Here is a 21688-nt window from a genome sequence, read left to right on the forward strand (position 1 = left end):
GCTACTTGTCATTTTGCTCCCTGGAACCCCCCTAATCAGTTACTCCTCCTGTCTCTCTTTTTTCCTTCTGCAGTGGCACAAAACTCCCAGGACTGGTGAGACTGCCTTCCCCTGTGTGTCCTCAGGGCTTATGCCTTTCACTGTGTTCATCGCCTCTTCCTGAATTCTCTGTCCTCCCAAATACTTTCTTTGGTCTCCAGGAGGTACTTGTGGTTGGAGACAGCATATTCTAATTATTTTGAGCTCATATGACTGTTCTGGTAACAGAATTGACTCTGACTTATTTCCACTGGTCAGAGTCAGCACTTAGCCCCGTCTGCCCTGCGTATCTCGCTCCGGCTGGTTGCCATCTGTGCCGTCTCACATTCTAAGCTGTAACTGTGGGTATAAGCTTTCAGTGGGGTCTGAGAATCTGTTAGTGACTCATTAATACTGAGGGTGGTTTTGGTCCTAAACTTGCCAACTATGAAGTTCAGTGGGCACACAGGCATCCACAAGACTGGGCTCACTTCTGATACCAGCTGCTCTATGATGCAAGTGTTTGAGTGAATACTCATGGCAGAGAACTCATAATTAGCCTGACTGCTCTGCAGGAGCTCCTTACATAGGGGTGCCCATTTGTATTAAAGAGGAAAGCATGGAAATGATTTATTTATCCTTAACAAATAAGAAGGTTTTTGTGTTTGCTTGTTATGTTTGCTCTTTTGTTTGTTTTTGGTTTTTTGGTTTTGTTTTGTTTTAGGCATCTACCCTAAATATATAATATGGAATATCAAATATTTATGAAAATGTTTACACAAAAGAGAATATCTATCTTGAAAAATTAAAATTCCAACAGTAAAGGAATGACTAAGTAAATTATAGTGTAACCCTTCAATGCACAGTGCATAATATACTGGCCATTAGAAAAAGCAGAGTGCTAGATGCCAACTATTAGGTACAATATAAACTTACCTCTTATTTTTACTTCCCTGCATTTTCTAAATTGCATTTTTGTAATAAAATGAGTAAGCTTTTTTCTTGCAAGAGCTACTTTAGCGTCAGAGATTTGGCACAGGAGAACTATGCTGAGCTTGAGAAACCAGGGATGGATCATTTCTACAACTTTTTTGTACATTACTCAAGGAATTACAGGATATAACTTAAGCAGTTTGATAAATGTTTGAAATAGGATATTAAGATTTTTATTTTATTGTAACAATGTGTGCAAAATATTTCATTTTACTCCATAATATATTGATGTTTCTTTTAATAAAAAATTAAATTACTTGCTTTGGGAAAAATAATTGCAACAAGTAAGATCACAAACCAAATTTTCTAATCATTTGTTGCACATAAAACTCTACTCTCCAAACTTTCTTAAAAATCCATGAGATTAGACTACATGAAAATTCTATTAAATTAGATAGTGCATGTGTAGCACAAACTTTTTAGAGCTTAAAATTAAAAGTCTCCCTCAATGTTTATTCAAATGAAAATATTACTATAAGAAGCTTATTCAAGTTTATCTTGCGGCATTCACTGTGTGCCCTTTGCCAGGTCTGGATGTGACTTTGTTTAGGTGCACTTCCCCTGTTGGAGGACCAAGTCCACCTTTGAATTGTATATTTTAAAGGTGACATAGATGAAATGCACAATTCATTCTTTCACTTTTTTGCTTAGTTTTCCCTAAATGTAAGAACAGCACTTGTTAGCTGTTTTGGGGCATACAAAGAAAGACTTGGGCCAGCAGAAAGAGGAAAACAAACAAGCAAACCAACCAACCAACAAACAAAAAATCCTAACTAACATCTCTCCTTAAAAATTAAAAGGCTGGACTTCCTATGCCTAGAGGCATTTAAAGGATTCCATCCTGGATTATGCCCCTGAGTGTGGGACTCAGCTAAGTGTAGCTAAGATGAATTCTGAGACTCCTTTTGAAACTTAAATTATGTAGAGGATGCAACAAGAGTAGCTGTGAATGATGGCTAGAGGGTGTGAGCGTCACCACTCTGGGGACAGATATTCATGACATGTGATGACGCGTCTGGGGCTGGGCCTCAGCCATCCACGCTGCTGCTGGAAGACACAGCCCAGTGTTCACACCGGAAGGGACCTGTCTTCCAAGCAAGAGAGGTCCCAGAGGTTTAGGGATCTGTTCGTGAACCTGGAGACAGTGGAAGAGTAAGGTAAGCATTCTTGTCCTCCAACACACTGCAAAGCCTGTTTTCCCAGGCTTTCCATGAAGCTTCATTCACCAACCTCACAAAACAGATGGTGACGAAATAGTTTGTAAAATGAAGGAAATGAAGTCACTTCAGAGAAAATGAAAAGCAATCCTCTTTTATTCTAGTGGATAGTAAATGTGTAAAATTTGCTAAGTAAATAATAGCAATTACCATTTATTTAGCATATGCAATGTGCCAGCCCCCATAAATATATAAACATATATACATTTTTAAGAATAAATTTAAGTATCAATTGTTGAGGAAATAAAGTTCTGACTTGCCCAAGCTTTTCTGTTAGCCCAGGCTAACAACTAGTATGTTATTATATTTACAGTAAAAATTCAAATTCTTTTTTTATACTTTAAATCTTTTTTTTAATTTCAGCTTATTATGGGAGTACAAAAGTTCAGGTTATATATATTACCCATGTCCCACCCATCCCCCTGAGTCAGAGCTTCAAGCCTGTCCATTCCCCAGACAGTGCACATTGCACTCATCATGTAGTTATACCCCATCCCCTTCCCCAACCCTCATCCCCCTGAGTCAGAACATTCAAGCGTGACCATTCCCAGGTGGTGCGCAACGCACTCATCATGTAGGTATACACCCATCCCCTCTCCCCACCCCCCACCTCAGTCCGATACCCAATTGGTGTTATTCCCAAATGTGCACTTAGGTGATGATCAGGGAAACCAATTTGCTGGTGAGTACATGTGGTGCTTGTTTTCCATTCTTGGGATACTTCACTTAATAGAATGGGTTCAAATTCTCTCCAGGAGAACAAAAGGGATTCTATATCACCATTATTTCTTATAGCTGAGTAATACTCCATGGTATACATATACCACAATTTACTAATCCACTCATGAATTGATGGGCATTTGAGTTGTTTCCACATCTTTGCAATTGTGAATTGTGCTGCTATAAACATTCAGGTGCAGGTGTCTTTTTTATAGAATGACTTTTGTTCCTTTGGATAGATGCCCAATAATGGGATTCCTGGATCGAATGGTAGGTCTACTTGAGTCTGTTTAAGGTATCTCCATAATTCTTTCCACTGGGGTTGCACTAGTTTGCAATCCCACCAACAGTGTATGAGTGTTCCTGTCTCTCCGCATCCATGCCAACATGTGTTGTTTTGGGACTTTTTGATAAAGGCCATTTCACTGGAGTTAAGTGATATCTCATTTTGGTTTTGATTTGCATTTCCCTGATGTTTAGGGATGTTGAGCATTTTTTCATATGTTTGTTAGCCATTCTTATATCTTCTTTTGAAAAATTTCTATTCATGTCCTTTGCCCACTTTTTGATAGGGTTGTTTGATTTTTTCTTACTGATTTTCCTGAGTTCTAAATAGATTCTTGTTATCAGTCCTTTATCTGATGTGTAGTATGCAAAATTTTTTTTCCCATTCTGTAGGTTGTCTGTTTATTTTTGTGACTGTTTCTTTGGCTGTGCAGAAGCTTTGAACCCACAGCTTTCACCTCGCAAAAATCAAATCACGGTGGATAACAGACTTAAACCTTAGGTGTGAAACTATTAGAATTCTAGAAGAGAATGTAGGAAAGACTCTTACAGACATTGGCCTAGGCAAAGAATTTATGAAGAAGACCCGTAAGGCAATCACAGCAACAACAAAAATAAATGAATGGGGCCTGATTAAATTATACTTTAAATCTTAATGCTCTTAGACTTTCCTTTAAACCATGCTGCTTTTCTATCACCTAACCAACTCAAGTTTGGCTCCTAGCACGCTCTCAGTAAGTGCTGAATTGTTGATTGATAATTTATCTAGGAAAGCAACTTTAACATCCAGCCAAAGACAAAAGTAAAATAACATCAGCCCAAAAGGTAGTAGACCCTGCATTAGGAGGGACAAGAAAGATTGGTAACAGCAATAGAAGCTTCCTTTTTCATGTTAAGTGTTTATTTTGTTTGAACAGAATATTTGTGATTAGCTGATTAAACAAAACAAAGCAAACAAAAAACCCCAAGCTACAAGCATATATTATATAAAGCAAGTAAGGTGAAGAGGCTATTGCTCATGTTGAGTTATTGAGCATTCACAAAGAAGACAAGTACTAGAGAACCAAATGTTCTGGGATATGTAATGAAACGAATGAGGGGAGCTCCCTTGCCCTGAATGTTGTCATTATCAGGACAAGCATTGCAAAATTGAATAGTCATTTTTTTTTCTTCAAAAGCCATAGGAGAGGGAGAGCTTTCCCTCCATGGTCAGGGTGTCAGCTGTGGATAGGAGGCTGCACGTGGCCTGTGAGCCCCACCTTTCTGTGATCAGCTGGTGTCCTCCGACAGGTCTTTGCCCTCACTGGTCTCACTTCTCTCAGACATAAAAAAGAGGCTGCCACATCAGTTCTCAGTGTTTTCCATTCTTTAAATCCTTCATAACAAACCATACTCTTTGTCCTAGTGCCCAACAAATTAACTTCTCAAAAATTGTTAGGTGTTTGTTCAGAGAGAACTTAAAGAATTTAAAGAATTCTTCTCATGGCTGAACATTAAATTCATTTTAAGTAACTGAAATTAAAAAAAATGAATGAGCTGGAAAACTATAAAACAAGTTAGAGACGGTGATGTTAAAACTATTAACAAATGAAAGTATAGCAGACAGGGGAAAAAACTCCCTGAAACCATAATGAGAAAGACATGAGTAGGAAAGTTGCTCAAACATCAGTTCCCTTTATTTTGTTGGGAATGGAGCCTTTGTTGATTTCATCTCAGTAGTTCTCCTGCTATTAAATGAAATTCATTCTGTCACGAAAGCCCAAATGCCTAAGTGTGACCCAGGAGTTAGAAAACCAGTTGACACCTTCAGGTTGAACTCAGGAACAGAGAAATCTGTGTCTGAGATCTGGGCTATTCTAGGGAAGGTAGGGAATTAGGTAAACAGTGTGGTATACTAAGCACTGGAAAACATAAGCTTCAGTCACAGTTAGGTCAAAAAATCAATAATTCTGTGGAAGTCTTTAATGCTTTTGATACTCTGAAACTCAAACCATAAGGTAACATAACAGGGTAGTTGCCCCTTCTTCCTGTAGATATGGAAGAGTAACGTTGACAGAGGAATATGTAACAGAAGAAATGGCTCAAAAAATGGCAAAATGATTTATGTGTCTTTAAAACATCCCCCACTCCTTTTGGAGAACTAGGACTCGAATGTCTTTTGTTCTTCGTGCCACAGAAGATGGCTCTAGGGAATTGTCTGGGCGGAGGTCACGAGACGTTTTAGCTGAAGATGGGATAGATCAGAACCTTTAAAAACTCTGTACTTTTACTCAGAAATAGGACTTTGGTGCTTTGAGATGGGAGTCTGCCAACCCCTTCATTGGCCAGGAAATTAATAAACTTCTCTTTTCTCCTCCTCAAACCACTTGTTCTCACTCTTCTGATGTGGCCTCAGGGACAAGTGCCTAATTTTTGGTAATAGTAAGTGATGCCTACACTTGATAGATATTGGTATCACATAATCTAATGGAAACAGATAGTTCTTAAAAATGTAGGGGTGAAGGGAAAACTTCCCTTTTGCCCTTTGAAGTTTTGCTGAAAAATCAACTGACAAAAGGCATATTGACAGGAAAAAAGGCATACAAATTTATTAACTTGCACAGGAGAAAATCACAGTGCAATTACCCCCACCTCTCAATGGGATACAGAAGCTATCATATCTTTCTCATAAGGCGGGGTGGGAGGGATGGAGACAGTTCTTTTGATGGAAAGTAAATGATTATTAGGGAGAATGAATGAACAAGGGAGACAGAAATTAACTTGTAAATCATTTGTTTTGGAATTTGAATGAGCCCAGAGGCAGGCCCAAGATAGTGAAAAAATCCATCCAGGTGTGGTTGCATTCTTCTCCTTAGATAATGAGAGTTCAGGGAGGGGTTAGAAGGCAATTATGTTTCTTTGGGTAAAATTCTTTCTTGGTCAGATAACAAAATTACAGAGAGTCCTTGTCTGTGTTTGGGAAGGAGGAACAGGACAAGGTTAAAAGGACCTTGATTCTGAGGTTTATTTCTGAGACCTTACAATTTTCAAAAGCACTCAGCATGTCCAAGCACCACATTTTGGGGAATTGTTTTCTGAACCCAACCATGTCTAAGACTCATACGTGAATGAGAGTTAGTACTGGCCTAGCTGACAGCAACCTCAAACTCCTGGGCTCAAGTGATCCTCCCGCCTCAGCCTCCTGAGTAGCTGGGACTACAGGTGTGCACCACTATGCCCGGCTAATTTTTCTATATTTAATAGAGGGGGGGGTCTCACTCTTGCTCAGGCTTGTCTTGAACTCCTGAGCTCAAGAGATCCTCCTGCCTCAGCCTCCAACAGTGCTAGGATTACAGGCGTGAGCACAATTCACAATTGCAAAGATGTGGAAACAACCCAAGTGCCCATCAGTATATGACTGGATTAATAAAGGGTGGCGTTCTACTCAGCCACAAAAAACAATGGTGATCTAATCTAGCGCCTCTTGTATTTTTCTGGATAGAGCTGGAGCCCATTCTACTAAGTGAAGTATCCCAAGAATGGAAAAACAAGCACCACATGTACTCACCATCAAATTGGTATTAACTAATCAACACTTATGTGTACATACAGTAGTAACATTCGTTGGGTGTTGGGCAGGTGGGAGGAAGGGATGGGTATATTCACACCTAATGGATGTGGTGCGCACCATCTAGGGGATGGACATGGTTGAAGCTCCGACTCGGGTGGGACAAAGGCAATATATGTAACCTAAACATCTGTATCCCCAGTAATACACTGAATTTGAAAAAAAAAAAAAAAGAGAGAGAGTTAGTACTGTTAGTTCCTGGCCAACGTCTTGCACTTGCAGACACTGAAGTCAAAGGAAATTTCAGGAAGTTGAATGTATGAAGTTTGAGGCTTCAAAAAGAAAATACCAATTGAGAAGTTGAGTTGGTTTCTACAATGGGCTGGTAACTGGGAGGGTCTTAAACAAGGATTGTTCCCAGCTAGTTACCATTAATCTGCCCCGGCTTACTGGAGGACTCTTGTCTCTTTGCTGAATTAAAGCAAACCAAACCAGCAAATGCAACAAAAATGCACAAAGAAAGAAAGCACCTTAAAAACCACTGGAACAAACAAATCTCACATTAAACTCCTGTTGTAACCTAGGTCAATTTCCAGAAAAAAAAATTGTAGATGAAAATAGATGTGGATATTCTCTTCCATTTAAACATGTATCCTAAAACTGAGGCATGCCACCCGACCCCATTTCCCTCAAGCAGTGATCTCCTTCACACCAGGAGGCTATGGTCAGAGCAGAGTGTGGATGCCATTCCTTGTTTCACCTTTGTCTTCAGTCCCACTGATTTTCTCCTCCAGTTCACAAAATCCTCTCCCTCTTGTGATGCAGCTTTCAATGCTGCCTTCGCTGACCCAGTGTCCCACCCCGCTGTCCCCCATGCTCTTTTCGCTGACAATGCACGCAGTCAGGACCTGGAAGGACAGCTGTTTGTTCTGCTCCCAGTAGTCATGCACAGCTGCCCTCTCTGCTATGGGAGTTAAGCACTGTTCATCTGGTTTCCATCATCCATAGCTCCTTGGTATGCCCTTTCAAATGGCTTTTTTCCCTCCACCTGCAACTCATTAAGATAATTGACTTTTTTAATTTTTATTTTATCTGTAACATAAATTTTACTCCTTAAAGAATGTGAATGCCTGATTGGCTTTAAATGAGTTAAGGTGATTGTAATGACAAGTGCCCACATTAGGAGATGACATGGGGTGAATGGTGGGGAGTAGCAATTTCCATTTCAGTGAACAAGCTAGAATGGGCTTAGCCTGAGGGAGGAACTTAGCGTAGACACTCCCAAGCACCTCCTGAAAGTAAGAGGTGTGGGACACAGAAAGAAGAAAAGAGAAGGTCATGGACTATCCATTCTAGGGCTTTGAGACAACTGCAACCATGAAAAGCCCAACAGTATAGAAATAATTGAAGGAAATGTTAAGGTCCTAGAGTCTTAAGAGCTAGCTTTGTGTACTGACTTTGTCCCTTACTTGCTGTGTAATATTGAGCAAAAGGACCAAGCTGGCTTTTTTCTATGTACCTCCTTTACCCTTCCATTTGCAGGCTGCTCAGTAAGCAGAAAAAGATGAGACAGTCTTTTGAGACAACAGTCTGTCATCTCATTAGGCTGAGGGCACTTGTATAAACCATGTTTCCTTAACCAACACTGGCCTTCATATTCGGTTCTTAGGTGAGGGCAGCTGAACTTGTATTCAACAACAAGGAGCTGAGTATGCAGATGGCTTGTGGAGCTGGAGTATGAAGAACTCTGTGAGTTATTAATAAAATAAAAATTTAGTTATACTAATGACAGAATAATTAGTTTCTTAGAGGTGCAGAGAATGTGTATGATGAGTCAGAAAAATTAAAAAACAAATTAAAAGGTTAATGAAACAACCTCTGGGCCTGGAGTAAGACAATAGCAGTGATAGGAACCGACAGAGGCAGATAAAACAACTAATAAAAAAAATCAATTAGATTGGTTGCTTAGGTCAAGAATGACACTTTATTTTCTGCTTGAACAACTGGCAGTGCAAATCATAACATCATAAAAGGATTATATGTGAAGGAAATATATGTGGAGGAAAATGAGGAATTCTCTTGAGGTCATTTTGGCTCAGAGACATGAAATGTGTGACACATGGAAATGAACTGCAGATGGCCATGTTTGGACCTGGAATTCAGCTGTGTGTAGTGAGAGAAGGTCACCCTTTGTGCAACAATGTAGCTCTGCCTTTAGATAGGGACCATGAGATGCAGGTGAGGGCCAGAGGCCAGTGATATTATCATGATGACTAATTTTTCAATGTCGCACATTGCAATGTAATTTCCAATATACATTCATCCAATCAAGGAGTACGATATGAATGATAAATATCTCCATTTTGAGTGAAACAACAAGTTATGAAGGTCACATATTTTCACTTTGAAATATGGCATAAAGTAATAGATTCAATGCCTTTCTGCTGTGCTGATCCAGACAGCAGAAGACTAGCATCAGATGTAAGAACATCTGCAAAGCCGGAATGCTCTTTGATGTGAGAATTTTGCTTCTACTCTTCTGTTCAGACTCATACTTGAAACCTTCTACCTACTGGCTCTCCTTTGTTTGAACTCGTGTCTTCATTAATGAGATCATTTTGTTTACCCTGTGTTATGAATATTTGGGAAAAAAATGCTACCAAAGACATGGTCCTTGGGCAGAACCCATATCACTAGATCTCACCCAACTTCCTAACAAAGTCTATAAATATGTACGATCATTATGTATCAATTAAAAAACTAAAAAGATGTTTGAAAACTTTAGTGTTTGCCTCTCAAAAAAATTCACTTTTCCCAAAATGTTCTATTAAATACTCTAGAGAGATTCTAGTTATAGAAGTGATTGGTTTCTTTACCCAGGAGGATCAACAAAGTCTCTTTTCAAGAGGTAAAAGTTGGAATCAAGAAGAGGTCAGGCCCATAACACAGAATTGCAGTGATGAGAGAACACTGTAATTCTGTGCTATGAGCAGGAGGTGTAGATGAAGCATCCCAGGCCAAGCCTTCTGGCCATCTGATTGGCCCAGCCTGAGTCAGATGTTCATCCATAGACCAATGGCAGACAGGATTACATTGAACAGACATGATGGCAAGTGCTCTATCAGTCTAACCAAGGGAGTCGGGGAGAGAGGTTCTGTTTTTGGAAATTCAGTGCATTGGCAGGTGTATTTAATGTGACATGTGACCTATGGATTAATATGTCCATTACAAAGACACACTTTTTCAATATTGTAGTAGGCATCTATGTGAATAAGAAAAAGAAGTTAGCCTTATAAACCCGAATTGCATGCACCTTATTTCCTAAAAAGGGGTGATAATTTTTTAATCTCATGAAACTATTCAATTTAAAATAATATATTTATAGAGTACCTACAATGTTCTAGGAATCGAGCCCAACACCTCTCTTGCTGTTAAATTCTTTGGGAACACAAGGTGATGCAAATATTTTCAGGAGCCAACACTTACCAAAGTCTGGAATAAGCAGAAGAAAATGGGGAATAACAGATAGTTATCATCAAACTTGTCTATTGTACATTTTCTCTGGCCCTAAAATGTTTTACAATTAGGCTAGCAAATTGAGTCTGGAAATGGTGAGGAGGAAGAGGTAGCAGCCACAGATATCCTTGATTCTTTATTATACATCTTCCCTCAAATTTCATTCCAAATTTTCTGGTATTTCAAATTACAGCTTCATCTGCATTTCTCCTGGGAAACATTGCTATAAACTGAGTTTTTAAAATTGTATGGAACTATGCTTTTTGTAGTATATGAGTCACTACGTGAGTTTTGTAAGCCCAGCTGAAGAACTAAACCTGAATCTTGCATTGTTTTGATGATGGAAGATGTTCAAAGTGCCACATGTAGAGCCTGTTAGACATTGGAGAAACCTCTGGAAGACCTGTGTGGCCGGACTCCATCCACATCTGGGAGTTGTGGGAGGATTCCCAGCCCTAGTGGCAAAGGCACTCATTCCTTCATGTTTCTTTTAGATTTTATTAGTGATCTCTAAACTGCCTTTTCATGTGACTATATGCTGCAAGGACAAAAAATATATAAAGCTGAGGTTGCCCTGATACAGTCCGAGACAAGGAGGTGAACCACATCGCATGGTCAGTTGGTCATGGTGTACAGTCTGTGGGGTAAGGGGAGAGTATGCAAAGCCAGAGGACTGGTGCCCAGTTTCCCCCACCGTGGTTCCATAAGGAGTCAGTAAGTTCTGGGCACTGAGGTTGCAAGTGATACATTTTTTTTAAATTTAGACTTTAATAATCTTTCCTATTTCTAAACCGCCCTGATTGCCTCAATGCTGAGGTTGAGGCGATGGTATGGCGACCACTTACCACACAGGGAACTGCAGGAATTGTGCACAAATCTCTCAGTTGGCTGTAACCTTCTGGAAGGTTACCTGTAACCTGGGAGGTGGGGCACAGCCTTGGACTTTGCTTCCTCACCACTGCAGCACAGCTCAGCACCTCGTGTGTGTGCTTGGGGAGTGCAGCAGCCTGGATGAACGTTCTTGCCCAGAACCTACTGCATTTTCTGGAATATTTCATTTGGTTTTTCAGAGATTCCAGTGGTGATTTCCAGTTTCCACAATGTCTACTTAAATTTTATGCCTGACATGACCAACCCATCTGTGAAAACTGCTATCATTGTGAATCAGCTCCACATTAGAAAAGACTCCATCTTTTTTTTTTTTTTTTTTGAGTCTGGTTCTTGCTTTGTCTCCCAGGCTAGAGTGTGGTGGTGAGATCATAGCTCACTATACGCTCAAACCCCTGGTACCAGGCAATCCTCCAGCCTCAGCTTCCTGAGTAGTGGGGACTGTAGGCACACACCTCCACACCAGCTAATCTTTTAAATTTTTATTTTGTAGAGGTGAGATCTCACTATGTTGCCCTGCCTGGTCTCGAACTCCTGGCCTCAAGTGATCCTTCTGCCTCAGCCCTGCAAATGCTGGAATCACAAGTGTGAGTCACTGTGCCCAGCCCTGTTTTTTTTTTGTTTTTTTTTTTCGTTTTTTTAATGACCATGAACTATTCCATAAAGCAGTATGTTTGTAGAGGAGCAATGGGACAATAGACTTCCAAGGGACATGGGGGAAATATTTGGGGGAAAGGAGAGATTATTAGGGAGGCACGATGGAAAAAACAGTACAAATGAGACTTATGAAGCTGCAGAGGGGGCTTTCTGCTCTTTAAGACCAAAATGAAGCTGGGATAAGCTAAAGACACAGCTATTGGCTCCAGATTCTTGGTAGGCAGAGAAATTGTGGTGGGTGCTTTTAGAAAGGGCAATAGAGGAGAGGGCATCCTGGCATTCTCACGTTGAAGTGGAGTCACCCCCTTACAAGGCTGAAAATCACAGCAACAAAAACAGAAAAAGAAAATTTGCTAACTTTGCCCCAGCCTCTGCAATAATGTGAAATTGTATATTTTAATGATGTGTTAATTTTAATCTGTGACAACAGCACACATCAAATGTTTGCTACACATGTAACTACCACTTGGATGACTAAAACATACAGTCCCATATACAGTGAGCACTAGCAATGCAGCATTAGTAAGCCATTCTTTCAATAGTGGTTCACTACGGTTGGGCACAGATGTTTGTAAGAATGTATTTTACACGTCAGATACAAACTGTTCTCAACCAGTGGGGAGGAAACACCTTTCCCCAAAGGAGATGAGTATTCCAGTGGGGATGTGGCAGTGAGCTTAGTGTCCAATAACATGTAAAATATTTTGCTATGAACTTATATTTAGAAAATAAATGCCTATTATTTTTATAATATAAACTGTAGAAATCAAGTCCCTCAAAATCTCATTTGGAGAAATCAAGGATAAAAATGGCTGAGAATCATTAAAATATACTTTAAGTTTTTTGTAGGCAGAAACCAGGCAGAAAACATGTCTCCTGGTATTTTCTTCTTCCCTTTGTATTTGTCATCTTGGCACCTACGAGGCTCATGGTTTCTGCCTGGTTATCTCCGTGGCTGTGACTTATTAAATGTGAGCTCCCCTTGCATCATTTTCAGGCATAGCCAAAATTCGGGGGACACAAAAATAACTTATTGAAAACTCCCGGCCTCAAGAGGTTCACATTCTAGTGGAGACAGTGGAGTAAGCAGTTGAAACCTGATGCGGTGAGGTCTGAGCACAGGATGAACATCCAGCCCACACTTAAGTTAAACAGAAAAATAAAGCAACTGATAAAATATTCCTATAAACACTCAGCCGGACAATTACCTCAGCAAACCTAGATTAGTAGAGACCACCTATCCTCTGAGGCTTTCTCACAGGGAAATTACGCTTCTGCTTTCTCTGTCCCTCTTGGACTGTGAACAAAGACCGTGTTCCCAATCCACACATTAACTTCTGTGGAATTTATTGCTGTAAATTTGGCAAAATGATTTATGAATAAGATGTTTTCAAGTGTTTAATTGGAAATATCTTCCCTTCTGCCTTCATGACATAGAATATGGGGACATTATTCAGAACTCTTTCAAGGAAAAATATTTCTAAATCAAATTACTTTTAATAGAGTGAGGGTTTTTTCACATGAATAAATATTTCAATTGAAATATAAAAAACCAATTAGGTTCCTATTTATCTCCGCTTGGCAACTGGGTACCGACTTCTCTTCTCAGCTCGAGGCTGAGAACAGTGGTGCACGTGATAGGGCTGTGCTCTGAGCTCTCTGAGCAACGAGGAGGCCAAGAGCCTCAGTCCCATCTCCCGTCCTCGGCAGTGTTACCAATGCTCCCAGGGGTCAGTGAACTGCATTATGCTTAAAAATAATAATGCCTTATCAGAAGGTGATTTGCAAGAATAAGTTGTTTTCTTTCACTTCCTTTAATCATTTAGGGTTACTGATCAAACAGGGCAGTAGGGCATAGTAAGTAGTTAAGTATCTCCCTGGACTCAGACCGCCTTGCTTTTAAGTCTAGCTCTTACCAGTGCTGGGACGGCCTGCAGGAATGATACCTGGCTTCTCTGTGACATCATGGCCTCCTCTGGCAAATGCTGCTCTTGATGTACCTCCTCCACGGGGTGCAAAAAGGACTGAGTGACTCAAGTCAGTGAGTGCTGCGAGGAAGAATAGGAACTGATTCTTGCCTGTTGACCCGCGGGCTTTGGGCACGTTCTGTGTGTTCTCTCTGCAGGCCAGTAGCCGTGCTATGGAGATAATAACGGCTTATCTGAAAGTGTTTTGATGATTCAATGAGCTAATACAAAGAGCTCGGAGCAGTAGCCAGCATATCATAGGCATCGGATACATAGTTTTTAAAAACAAAACATGTTATATTATGACATTTATCACATCTTTTGAATTCCTAGTATGGGCCATGAACTTTATATTATCTTCCTTTACTTTTATTTTCACAATGACCTTGTGAAGTGTTATTATTCTTATTTCATATGCCTAAACTGAGGCCCAAACTGGGTGGACTTCAGTTACAAAGCATTACTCATAAGTGGCCAAGATAGGGTTTACTTAAAGTCGACCGACATCTGAAGTTGTGCTTTATTTTGAGCATGAACTGGAATAATTCCAGAAAATTCTATTTTCTATAATAAAATAAATGAAACTCATAACCAATCCTGGGAAACCATTCTTTTAAGTTAAACAAGTCTAATTAAATACCTCTTTCAGTTAGAGAGTGATACAGCCAAGGCACTATGCAAATGAGCCAGCAATATGTGGTAAGTAACATGCAAGTGAGCCAGTGATGACCGGGTCCTGCGATGACCAACAGGGCATTCAGCTGCACTAGTTTCTCAGCCACAGAGAGACAGAAGGCTGTTGGCTTGAGTGTTTTCCAAGAATAATTCACTTTCTTTTAATAATCCTGGGACTTTTTGTGCATTATTAAATGATCTCTACTTGCTCTGAAATCTCTGTGTGCAAATGCGAGAAAATGTGTTTGGTTTCCATGTGGTGCGGTTTGTAAACAGGACCTTGAGGCTAAGCCATGATGGTTGCTGCATTTAGTGAATAATAGATAATAAACGGAGGAGGGAAATGTTGAAAGGATAAAAATCTGTGAATTTGCACAGCCCCGATTAAATTAAATCGAGCAATTCTCTCTCAGTTTAAGCAAACTTAACACACAGAATTTAATACTTAATAGATTGACAAAGGACTAATAAAAAGATAAAGGATATATTGATTTCCTACTCTGAGCAGGTTCCCTTCCACACATTATCTCACATATCCCTTACTCCAATCACACGGGACAGATAATTCTTTCATTTTTCAGATGTCAAAGCAGAAATTAGAGAGATTAAGTATTTAAGCAAGGCCACAAAGCAAGTAATAGTAACAACAAATACCATTTATTGAGAGATTAACACATGTCAGATACTGTTTTGAGTGGGTTTCAGGGATTTATTCATCGTTAATTTGTTCAGTAAATATTTATGGCAGGCCTACTACGCACGAGGCACTCCTCTAAGCCCTAGGGACACAGCAGGGTGCAAAATGGCATGCCCTTAGAGAGCTCATGTCCTAGCTGGAAAGACAGTAGACAAATGAGTCCATTTTATGGTATGATATTATATAAACGGTATGTAAATGCTATGCAGAGTGAGACATCAGAGGAGGGGAACAGAGAGGGCTGGAGGAGGCGTCGCTAAGGAAGAGAGTGAGGGAATGAAGTTCAGTTGACGCAAATTTAGCTGACACCTGTCACTGTAGCAAGGTCCAGGATAAGAACCGGGAATAAGAGCACAGAGAGCGTACACAAGGAGTGTCGGACTCACGGGCTTACACGGAACGTGGCTGCTGTGTTTCTTTCCCCACCTGCGACTACAGCATGGTTGTTCAGAACACACGCTTTAGAAATAGTCCTCCTTGGTTTCAATGCTATCTCTAGGGGAGTGCCAGAAGGCAAAACTATTTAAATTTGCTATAAGTTTTCTTAGCTATAAATTGAAGGAAATGATAAATTATGTCTGCAATGCACTAAATGCTTATTATGTCCTCCTAAATTCACATGTTGAAACCCTAACCCCCATGGACATGGTGTTGGGAGGTGGGGCTTTTGTGAGGTCACTGGGTCATGGAGGCAGAGGCCTCGTGAATGAGACTGGTGCCCTTAGAGGCCTGAGAGAGACCTCTTGTCCCTCCCACCACGTAAGGACATAGCAATAATGTGCAGTCTGTGAGCTGAAAAGCAGGTCCTTGCCAGAGACCAAATCTGCCTTGATCTTTCACTTCCCATCCAGAACTGTGAGAGACAAATTTCCATTGTTTTTAAATCACCAGTTCATGGTAGTTTGTTATGGCAGCCTGAATGGTCTAAGGCAATGTCTCATTAAGTGCTGGTAGATTAGTGAGTTCTCTCGTCTCGCTCCTACCACCCTCTTTCTCTTGGGCTCTTCTCCATGCCTGCTGCCCACACCCCACGTCCCCATCCAATTCTGTCAGGCACACCCTGTCAGGTGCTTTGCTCTTCAGCTTGGCTTTACCTGGGTCACTCTTACCCCAGATTTCATTATGGCTTGTCCAGTCGCCTTTTTTGTGTCTTGGCTCGAATGCTATCTTCTCGGTGAGCTCCCGTAAGGACTTCACCGAAGCAAGTGCCCTGCATGACGATGCTTGTCCTTCTGAGGGTTCTCCTTCACCTTCCTCGTCATCTCCAGGCTGGTGAGCAAGGTCAGCTCTCTGCACCACGCACATAGGGACATATAGCCCAATGCATAGAAGAAAATAACCCCCAACATAAAAAGAAAAAAAATTAGCACTTACATCACAAGACGCCAGTAGGAATCAGGGGAAGAGGAGTGGGAATGGATCCTGAGAGGGCTGGAGTAGGAGGGGGAGGCTGCAATACAGATTTGGACAGGTAAGCACTTGGGAGCAGTGGCCAGTGCCTGAAGTTTAACATCTTGAAAAGGTCGGCGAGAAGCAGCCTGGATGTGCTGTGGGGGTGGCTCTCTGAAAATCGGCACAAGGATGGTTAACAGTGAATTCTGCAGGGAAAGCAAGACTGCAGTGTCAGAGTATCGAGGTAAGGGTCAGAAGGTTTAGAGAGCCAGAGATGGGAATGTGGTAATTGATTTATGCAAAGCCAGAAAAACCATCACTTGACTGTGTTTTCCAGGCGGGTTGACAGGGCAGTCCTTTGACTAAGATAAGGATGTGTGTAATTGGTGCCGGCTCTTGGACAGCAGGAGATGCTGCTGTGGACCGAGCTCCCTGAAATCAACGCAGACGATGGGATTCTGCAATGGCAGAGGCCAGGTGATGGCATCGAACTGTCAGAGGCAAGATGTAATTACCAAAACATACAGGGAGGCTGGAGTGATTAGGAGAGGGGCTTGTCCCCTGGGATCTGTGGTGAGGCCTTTAACAGATCATGACATTCAATGAGGCACATTAGGTCAATACCTGATTGTGGTAGTATTTGACTTGTGTAACAAAGGAGAAAGCAAGGAAGGGAGGGAGAGAGGGGAATGGAGGGAAAGGGTGAGTACAGACTGCTGCCTGGAGGGAGGGCAGGTAACCTGCATGGAAAACCATAGCCCCCCAATGTAATGTGCAGCCCAGAACCCACTGACTGGAGGACTGAAGGGGAGAGAGAAAGGGAGGACTCTGCAATGAACCACAAGTATTTATGTTCACTATTCCCCAGATCCTTCTAAAAAAAAAAAGCCTATGATAATATATCTGACTAAAATTGTTCAGGAGAAAAAAGAATACTCAGGCTTTTCAGAATTGTTGGCTTTGAGTTCTGACATATCACTGCAGAGAAACTAAAGTGCTATCGGAATCCTCCAGCTACTAAGGGCCCTGCTGAGACAGTTATGATTGGAGTTCTAGGCCACGTCATCTCCCAAGGGATTCAGTCTTTCTACAGATTGTCCCTGTTAGCATTTCCCTGTCTCCAAGTGTATAATTGGGATAAATATATTTAGCACCTGGCAGAACACGCACTTTGGTTCCATGATCTGTGGAACAAGAGCCATGTTGCTCCTGAGGACCGAGTGAGGTCCCTGGAATGGCCCTCAGCACCACCTTCCTCTCAGCACAGGCAGTAAACCAAGAAGTTATGGCAAATACATCCCGTACATCCCACAGGAATTGCAGGGATTAAGCCGTCATTAAAGACTTAGAGTTCTAGAGGATGCTGCAGTGTTGTTGCCCATTAAGATCACATCTGATGAGTTCGTATGGCCCCTGAAATTAAAGATGGCTCTTAGAAAATGGCAGTGGCCTACTGTCAACTTAGCCAAATGATAGCCACAATTATATGCACAGGCACAATATGGTATTTCTCCTGGAGCAGATTAACCAGGCTCTGGCACTTAGTATGTAGCTGTTAATCTGGTGAAAACACTTTTCTCAACATACATCAGTAAGGAGAAACAAAAGGCGCTTTCATTTATGTGGGAAGGACAGTTATGTTAACTGTCCCTAGACATGGCTAATTCTTCTACTTTCTGTCACAATATAGCCCTAAAGGACCTTGTTCATTTCTATAAGCTGAGTGTTCACGTTCTCCTAAAATTCAGGTGTCAAAACCTAATCTCTAGTATGAAGATATTAGAAAATGGGGCCTTTGGACTCTGCCGTCATTAAGGATATTAGTGTTTTTATAAAAGAGGCCCCAGAGGGATCTGTCACCCTTTCCACTGTGTGAGGATGCAGTGAGAAGACGCCAGCTCTGACAGGTAGCAGGCCCACACCAGCTCCTGAAACTACTGGCACTTTGATCTTGGACTTCCCTAGAACTAAAAGAAATAAATTCTGGTCATTTATAAGACACCCAGTCTATAACAGTTTGGTTAGAGCATCCCGAAGGATTAAGACAAGCATTGTTGCTATCTCTAGAACATCCCATTAATCCACTATACTGATGATATAATGCTAATAGGATCTCATGAGTAGAGTAGCAAGTACTCCAAATACTCTACTAAAACATGTAGTGTCAGGAAAAGAGAGATAAACTTAACAAGAGTTTGGGGGTCAGCACGTAAGGTGATTGTTATGGGCCCAATGGTTTGGAACATGCTGGGACATCGTGTCTAAGGTAAAAGACAGAGTTGTTGCCTTTCACACCTGCTCTTCTCAGCAGGAGGCATAGCACATGCTGGGCCTCTGGGTTTTGCAGTTAGCATGTTCTCCACTTGAGAATACTGCTCTGCATCACTTACCTGGTAACTTATGAGGCCGGGAGTTTTGAGCAGGATCCAGAACATGAGACTCTTCAGCAGGTCTAGGTACGGTGCCAGCTGCCATGTCAGTACAGTCACATGACCTCAGATCCGATGGAGCTGTGGCATGTGGAACAGATGAGGACATCATTTGAACTTGACAAGCACCAATGCAAGAGTTATAGGGCACCGTTATAGGGTTTTAGAAAAAGGCTGTGCCTATGGTGGCACAAGGCAACTTGGTGTTTGAAAAGCAGCTCCTGCCATGATATGGGCCGTGCTAGAGAGAGTTCCTGACCCTGGAATATTCAGTAACTATGTAACTATAGCTACTGGAGCTTATCCTTAGATAAGAAATTACATATTAAAGTTGTAGATAAGGTATCAGCTCAAGGACAAGAAGCATTGAGAAGCCATCTTCTAAGTGTATGTGCTAAGTAAATAGCTAATGTAATGTGTTGTGTTCCCAAAAGCTAGAATCTGTGAAACAACTGGTGGAAGTAATATGCCCTTCTCACCATCGTTCATAATGACATGCTTATGACATTTTCTCTCCTTTTGCCCACAAACCTAGGTTCTGATGTAATAGAGAGTCCTGTTTCTGGGGCAAAGATAGAGAAACACATTATTTTTTATTTATTGTTTTCATTTTATTACCTTTTTTTTTTAAATTTCAGAGTATTATTGGGGTACAAACGCTTTTGTCACATATATTGCCTTTGCACCACTGAATCAGAGCTACAAGCCTGTTCATGCCCCAGACAGCGTGCACCACATTCCTTAGGTGTGAATTTACCCATCCCCTCCTCCCCCCTCCCACCTGCCCAACACTCTATAAATGTTACTTCCCATATGTGCAAATGAGTGTTGATCAATTAGTACAGATTTGATGGTGAGTACATGTGATGCTTGCTTCTCCATTCTTGGGATACTTCCCTTAGTAGAATGGGCTCCAGCTCCATCCAGGATAACACAAGAGGCACTAGATCACCATTGTTTTTTGTGGCTGAGTAGAATGCCATGGTATACATATACCACATTTTATTAACCCACTCATGGATTGATAGACACTTGGGTTGTTTCTACATCTTTGCAATTGTGAATTGTGCTGCTATAAACATTCTAGTGCAGATGTCTTTTTTATAGAATGTCTTTTTTTCCTTTGGGTAGATGCTCAGTAGTGGAATCACTGGATCAAATGGTAATTCTACTTTTAGTTCTTTGAGGTATCTCCATACTGCTTTCCATAGAGGTTGCACTAGTTTGCAGTCCCACCAGCAGTGTATAAGTTTTTCTATCTCTCTGCATCCATGCCAACATTTGTTGTTTTGGGACTTTTTGATAAAAGCCATTCTCACTGAAGTTAAGTGATATCTCATTGTGGTTTTGATTTGCATTGCCCTGATGATTAGAGATGTTAATATTTTTTCACATGTTTGTTGTCCATTAGTCTATCTTCTTTTAAAAAGTTTCTGTTCATGTCCTTTGCCCACTTTTTAATGGGGTTGTTTGATTTTTTTCTTGCTGATTTTCCAGAGTTCTACATAGATTCTAGTTATCAGTCCTTTACCAGATGTGTAGCATCTGAATATTTTCTCCCATTCTGTAGGTTGTGTATTCACTGCAATGATTGTGCCCTTGGTTGTGCAGAAGTTTTTTAATTTGATCAGGTCCCATTTATTTATTTTTGTTTTGGTATGATTGCTTTTGGGAGTCTTATTCTTAAATTTTTTGCATAGGCAGATGTCTGTGAGAGTTTTTCCAACATTTACTTTTAGAATTCTTATGGTTTCATGCCTTAGGTTTAAATCTGTTATACATTGTGAGTTGATTTTTGTGAGGGGTGAAAGGTGTGGATCATGTTTCAGTATTCTGCAGGTGGTTATCCAGTTTTTTCGCAGCACCATTTATTGACTAGGGATTCCTTAAATATATGGAATGCTTCACAAATTTATGTACCATCCTTATGGAGGGGCCATTCTAATCTTCTCCATATTGTTCCTATTTTAGTATATGTGCTTCCAAAGGCTTGTGATGATGAATAACACACTAATGAAGAATTATTTGGCTTTTTCTCCTTCCCTGTTCATTTACCCTCTCCCTTAAACCTGCTAGCTGTAATGTCATGAAAATGTGCTTTTAAACAGTTTGAAAATTATCTGATAAAGACAATTTCAATTTCAGGGTTGGAAGCAGGCAAATACAGCTAAAAAATTGCTGCCCCATGCCGTAATTAACCAACATAATCTAAAACGTCAATTTCACTACTGATTCTTCAAGAAGCTCTTGGGTCTGCTTGATCATCAGGAATTTGGATCAGAACTCTCTTTACCCAGAAGCACTTTAGTATTTCCTGCTACACCTACAATAGCCAGGAAGAAACGTGATTTTATTATTAAAGAGGATAGGATAATATGAAAGGCACCTGAGTCCCGATTGTGGCTTTGTGACTACTAACATAAGGTCCTTGGAGAAATCACTTAAACTCTCAGATCCTTTTCCTTTTCATCACCAAAATGAAGTGTATGAGCTTCTCTTTAAGGTAGCTTAAGAGGAAAAAGTTTGTGGAAAAGAACGTCCCTACATGAACCCAGGCCTATCTATCAAAAAATTGGGAGTGGATTGAAAAGGAAAAACAAAACATTACGTAAGTGATATTATTTTTTGCTTACTTCCAGATGAAGAAGAGGAAGAGGTTAGTGCATTTCTCAAACATTCCTGGTGTT

General features: G+C 40.7%; 1 non-coding gene across 1 annotated transcript; it reads right to left on the reverse strand.

The window, feature by feature from the left end:
- Nucleotides 1–20889: 20889 nt before the first annotated feature.
- LOC123644207 lies at nucleotides 20890–20993 on the reverse strand. The gene has a single exon (XR_006737032.1). It is a non-coding gene; the product is annotated as a U6 spliceosomal RNA (small nuclear RNA).
- Nucleotides 20994–21688: the final 695 nt, after the last annotated feature.

The sequence above is a fragment of the Lemur catta genome, chromosome 8 (genome assembly GCF_020740605.2).
Source record: "Lemur catta isolate mLemCat1 chromosome 8, mLemCat1.pri, whole genome shotgun sequence".
NCBI lineage: Eukaryota > Metazoa > Chordata > Mammalia > Primates > Lemuridae > Lemur > Lemur catta.